A 7,027-nucleotide genomic window follows, 5' to 3' on the forward strand; every position below is an offset into this window, starting at 1 on the left:
CCACACACACCGGCCGCGGCCCCACGTACTGCCCCCCCACACACACCGGCCGCGGCCCCACGTACTGCCCCCCCACACAGACCGGCCGCGGCCCCACGTACTGCCCCCCACACACACACCGGCCGCGGCCCCAAGTACTGCCCCCCCATACATACATACACACACACCGGCCCCACGTACTGCCCCCCCCACACACACACACACCGGCCGCGGCCCCACTTACAGCCCCCCCACACACACACCGGCCTCTGCCCCACTTACAGCCCCCCCACACACACACACACCGGCCTCTGCCCCACTTACAGCCCCCCCACACACACACACACCGGCCTCTGCCCCACTTACAGCCCCCCCCACACACACACCGGCCTCTGCCCCACTTACAGCCCCCCCCACACACACACCGGCCTCTGCCCCACTTACAGCCCCCCCCACACACACACCGGCCTCTGCCCCACTTACAGCCCCCCCACACACACACCGGCCTCTGCCCCACTTACAGCCCCCCCACACACACACCGGCCTCTGCCCCACTTACAGCCCCCCCACACACACACCGGCCTCTGCCCCACTTACAGCCCCACACACACACACACACACACACACACACACACACACACACAGGCCTCTGCCCCACTTACAGCCCCACACACACACACACCGGCCTCTGCCCCACTTACAGCCCCACACACACACAGGCCTCTGCCCCACTTACAGCCCCACACACACACACACCGGCCTCTGCCCCACTTACAGCCCCACACACACACACCGGCCTCTGCCCCACTTACAGCCCCACACACACACACACACCGGCCTCTGCCCCACTTACAGCCCCACACACACACACACCGGCCTCTGCCCCACTTACAGCCCCCCACACACACACACACCGGCCTCTGCCCCACTTACAGCCCCACACACACACACCGGCCTCTGCCCCACTTACAGCCCCACACACACACACACCGGCCTCTGCCCCACTTACAGCCCCCCCACACACACACCGGCCTCTGCCCCACTTACAGCCCCACACACACACACACACACCGGCCTCTGCCCCACTTACAGCCCCACACACACACACACACACACAGGCCTCTGCCCCACTTACAGCCCCACACACACCGGCCTCTGCCCCACTTACAGCCCCACACACACACACACCGGCCTCTGCCCCACTTACAGCCCCCCACACACACACACCGGCCTCTGCCCCACTTACAGCCCCACACACACACACACCGGCCTCTGCCCCACTTACAGCCCCACACACACACACACCGGCCTCTGCCCCACTTACAGCCCCACACACACACACACCGGCCTCTGCCCCACTTACAGCCCCCCCACACACACACCGGCCTCTGCCCCACTTACAGCCCCCCCACACACACACCGGCCTCTGCCCCACTTACAGCCCCCCCCACACACACACCGGCCTCTGCCCCACTTACAGCCCCCCCCCACACACACCGGCCTCTGCCCCACTTACAGCCCCACACACACACACACACACACACACCGGCCTCTGCCCCACTTACAGCCCCCCCCCACACACACCGGCCTCTGCCCCACTTACAGCCCCACACACACACACACACACACACAGGCCTCTGCCCCACTTACAGCCCCACACACACACCGGCCTCTGCCCCACTTACAGCCCCCCCCACACACACACCGGCCTCTGCCCCACTTACAGCCCCCCCCCCACACACACACACAGGCCTCTGCCCCACTTACAGCCCCCCCCACACACACACACCGGCCTCTGCCCCACTTACAGCCCCCCCCCCCCCCACACACACACACACACCGGCCTCTGCCCCACTTACAGCCCCCCCCCCCCCCCACACACACACACACACCGGCCTCTGCCCCACTTACAGCCCCCCCCACACACACACCGGCCTCTGCCCCACTTACAGCCCCCCCCACACACACACCGGCCTCTGCCCCACTTACAGCCCCCCACACACACACACACACCGGCCTCTGCCCCACTTACAGCCCCCCCCACACACACCGGCCTCTGCCCCACTTACAGCCCCCCACACACACACACCGGCCTCTGCCCCACTTACAGCCCCCCACATACACACACCGGCCTCTGCCCCACTTACAGCCCCCCACACACACCGGCCTCTGCCCCACTTACAGCCCCCCACACACACCGGCCTCTGCCCCACTTACAGCCCCCCACACACACACCGGCCTCTGCCCCACTTACAGCCCCCCACACACACACCGGCCTCTGCCCCACTTACAGCCCCCCCCACACACACACACACCGGCCTCTGCCCCACTTACAGCCCCCCCCCCACACAAACACACACCGGCCTCTGCCCCACTTACAGCCCCCCCCCCACACACACACACACACACCGGCCTCTGCCCCACTTACAGCCCCCCCACACACACCGGCCTCTGCCCCACTTACAGCCCCCCACACACACCGGCCTCTGCCCCACTTACAGCCCCCCACACACACCGGCCTCTGCCCCACTTACAGCCCCCCACACACACCGGCCTCTGCCCCACTTACAGCGTGTGTGTCCCCCCCCCCCCCCCCACACACACACACACACACACACACACACACACCGGCCTCTGCCCCACTTACAGCCCCACACACACACACACCGGCCTCTGCCCCACTTACAGCCCCACACACACACACACCGGCCTCTGCCCCACTTACAGCCCCACACACACACACACCGGCCTCTGCCCCACTTACAGCCCCCCACACACACACCGGCCTCTGCCCCACTTACAGCCCCACACACACCGGCCTCTGCCCCACTTACAGCCCCACACACACACACACCGGCCTCTGCCCCACTTACAGCCCCCCACACACACACACACACTGGCCTCTGCCCCACTTACAGCCCCACACACACACACACCGGCCTCTGCCCCACTTACAGCCCCACACACACCGGCCTCTGCCCCACTTACAGCCCCACACACACACACACCGGCCTCTGCCCCACTTACAGCCCCACACACACACACACACCGGCCTCTGCCCCACTTACAGCCCCACACACACACACACCGGCCTCTGCCCCACTTACAGCCCCCCACACACACACACACACACTGGCCTCTGCCCCACTTACAGCCCCACACACACACACACCGGCCTCTGCCCCACTTACAGCCCCACACACACACACACCGGCCTCTGCCCCACTTACAGCCCCACACACACACACACCGGCCTCTGCCCCACTTACAGCCCCACACACACACACACCGGCCTCTGCCCCACTTACAGCCCCACACACACACCGGCCTCTGCCCCACTTACAGCCCCACACACACACACCGGCCTCTGCCCCACTTACAGCCCCACACACACACACACACCGGCCTCTGCTCAACTTACAGCCACACACACACACACACACACACACCGGCCTCTGCCCAACTTACAGCCCCCCCCCCACACACACACACACACACTGGCCTCTGCCCCACTTACAGCCCCCCCCCCCCACACACACACACACACACACAGGCCTCTGCCCCACTTACAGCCCCCCACACACACCGGCCTCTGCCCCACTTACAGCCCCACACACACACCGGCCTCTGCCCCACTTACAGCCCCCCACACACACACCGGCCTCTGCCCCACTTACAGACCCCCACATACACACACCGGCCTCTGCCCCACTTACAGCCCCCCACATACACACACCGGCCTCTGCCCCACTTACAGCCCCCCCACACACACACACCGGCCTCTGCCCCACTTACAGCCCCCCCCCCCACACACACACACCGGCCTCTGCCCCACTTACAGCCCCCCCACACACACACACCGGCCTCTGCCCCACTTACAGCCCCACACACACACACACACCGGCCTCTGCCCCACTTACAGCCCCACACACACACACACCGGCCTCTGCCCCACTTACAGCCCCCCACACACACCGGCCTCTGCCCCACTTACAGCCCCCCACACACACCGGCCTCTGCCCCACTTACAGCCCCCCACACACACACCGGCCTCTGCCCCACTTACAGCCCCCCCCACACACACACACACCGGCCTCTGCCCCACTTACAGCCCCCCCCACACACACACCGGCCTCTGCCCCACTTACAGCCCCCCCCACACACACACAGGCCTCTGCCCCACTTACAGCCCCCCACACACACCGGCCTCTGCCCCACTTACAGCCCCACACACACACCGGCCTCTGCCCCACTTACAGCCCCCCACACACACACCGGCCTCTGCCCCACTTACAGCCCCCCACATACACACACCGGCCTCTGCCCCACTTACAGCCCCCCCCACACACACACACACACACACACACACCGGCCTCTGCCCCACTTACAGCCCCCCCACACACACCGGCCTCTGCCCCACTTACAGCCCCCCACACACACCGGCCTCTGCCCCACTTACAGCCCCCCACACACACCGGCCTCTGCCCCACTTACAGCGTGTCCCCCCCCCCCCCCCCCACACACACACACAGGCCTCTGCCCCACTTACAGCCCCCCCCCCCACACACACCGGCCTCTGCCCCACTTACAGCCCCCCCCCCCCCCACACACACACACACACACCGGCCTCTGCCCCACTTACAGCCCCACACACACACACACCGGCCTCTGCCCCACTTACAGCCCCACACACACACACACCGGACTCTGCCCCACTTACAGCCCCACACACACACACCGGCCTCTGCCCCACTTACAGCCCCCCACACACACACCGGCCTCTGCCCCACTTACAGCCCCACACACACCGGCCTCTGCCCCACTTACAGCCCACACACACCGGCCTCTGCCCCACTTACAGCCCCAACACACACACACACACACACACACACACACACCGGCCTCTGCCCCACTTACAGCCCCCACACACACACACACACTGGCCTCTGCCCCACTTACAGCCCCACACACACACACACCGGCCTCTGCCCCACTTACAGCCCACACACACACACACACCGGCCTCTGCCCCACTTACAGCCCCACACACACACACACCGGCCTCTGCCCCACTTACAGCCCCACACACACACACACACCGGCCTCTGCCCCACTTACAGCCCCACACACACACACACACACACCGGCCTCTGCCCCACTTACAGCCCCACACACACACACACACACACCGGCCTCTGCCCCACTTACAGCCCCACACACACACACACCGGCCTCTGCCCCACTTACAGCCCCTCACACACACACACTGGCCTCTGCCCCACTTACAGCCCCACACACACACACACCGGCCTCTGCCCCACTTACAGCCCCACACACACACACACCGGCCTCTGCCCCACTTACAGCCCCACACACACCGGCCTCTGCCCCACTTACAGCCCCACACACACACACACCGGCCTCTGCCCCACTTACAGCCCACACACACACACACCGGCCTCTGCCCCACTTACAGCCCCACACACACACACCGGCCTCTGCCCCACTTACAGCCCCACACACACACACACACCGGCCTCTGCCCAACTTACAGCCCACACACACACACACACCGGCCTCTGCCCAACTTACAGCCACACACACACACACACACACACACTGGCCTCTGCCCACTTACAGCCCCCCCCACACACACACACACACACTGGCCTCTGCCCCACTTACAGCCCCCCCCACACACACACACACACAGGCCTCTGCCCCACTTACAGCCCCCCACACACACCGGCCTCTGCCCCACTTACAGCCCCACACACACACCGGCCTCTGCCCCACTTACAGCCCCCCACACACACACCGGCCTCTGCCCCACTTACAGCCCCCCACATACACACACCGGCCTCTGCCCCACTTACAGCCCCCCACATACACACACCGGCCTCTGCCCCACTTACAGCCCCCCCACACACACACACACACACCGGCCTCTGCCCCACTTACAGCCCCCCCACACACACACACACACCGGCCTCTGCCCCACTTACAGCCCCCCCCCCACACACACACACCGGCCTCTGCCCCACTTACAGCCCCCCACATACACACACCGGCCTCTGCCCCACTTACAGCCCCCCACATACACACACCGGCCTCTGCCCCACTTACAGCCCCACACATACACACACCGGCCTCTGCCCCACTTACAGCCCCACACACACAGGCCTCTGCCCCACTTACAGCCACACACACACACCGGCCTCTGCCCCACTTACAGCCCCCGCACACACACACACTGGCCTCTGCCCCACTTACAGCCCCACACACACACACACACCGGCCTCTGCCCCACTTACAGCCCCACACACACACACACCGGCCTCTGCCCCACTTACAGCCCCACACACACACACACCGGCCTCTGCCCCACTTACAGCCCCACACACACACACACCGGCCTCTGCCCCACTTACAGCCCCACACACACACACACACCGGCCTCTGCCCCACTTACAGCCCCACACACACACACACCGGCCTCTGCCCCACTTACAGCCCACACACACACACACACCGGCCTCTGCCCCACTTACAGCCCCACACACACACACACACTGGCCTCTGCCCCACTTACAGCCCCACACACACACACACCGGCCTCTGCCCCACTTACAGCCCACACACACACACACACACGGCCTCTGCCCAACTTACAGCCCCCCACACACACACACACACACACACACACACTGGCCTCTGCCCCACTTACAGCCCCCCCCCCCACACACACACACACAGGCCTCTGCCCCACTTACAGCCCCCCACACACACCGGCCTCTGCCCCACTTACAGCCCCACACACACACCGGCCTCTGCCCCACTTACAGCCCCACACACACACACCGGCCTCTGCCCCACTTACAGCCCCCCACATACACACACCGGCCTCTGCCCCACTTACAGCCCCCCACATACACACACCGGCCTCTGCCCCACTTACAGCCCCCACACACACACACCGGCCTCTGCCCCACTTACAGCCCCCACCGACATACACACACACCGGCCTCTGCCCCACTTACAGGCCCCC

The 7,027-nt window shown here is 65.5% G+C and overlaps 1 protein-coding gene across 3 annotated transcripts in view; it reads right to left on the reverse strand.

Annotated features, from left to right (window-relative positions):
• POLA2 (DNA polymerase alpha 2, accessory subunit) overlaps positions 1 to 7,027 on the reverse strand; it is a 70,398-nt gene that overhangs the window by 49,882 nt on the left and 13,489 nt on the right. The gene's annotated exons all lie outside the window — the stretch shown is intronic.

Source organism: Phyllobates terribilis, unplaced genomic scaffold, assembly GCF_046119375.1.
Source record: "Phyllobates terribilis strain yellow unplaced genomic scaffold, ASM4611937v1 Scaffold_13__5_contigs__length_258822181, whole genome shotgun sequence".
Taxonomy (NCBI): domain Eukaryota; kingdom Metazoa; phylum Chordata; class Amphibia; order Anura; family Dendrobatidae; genus Phyllobates; species Phyllobates terribilis.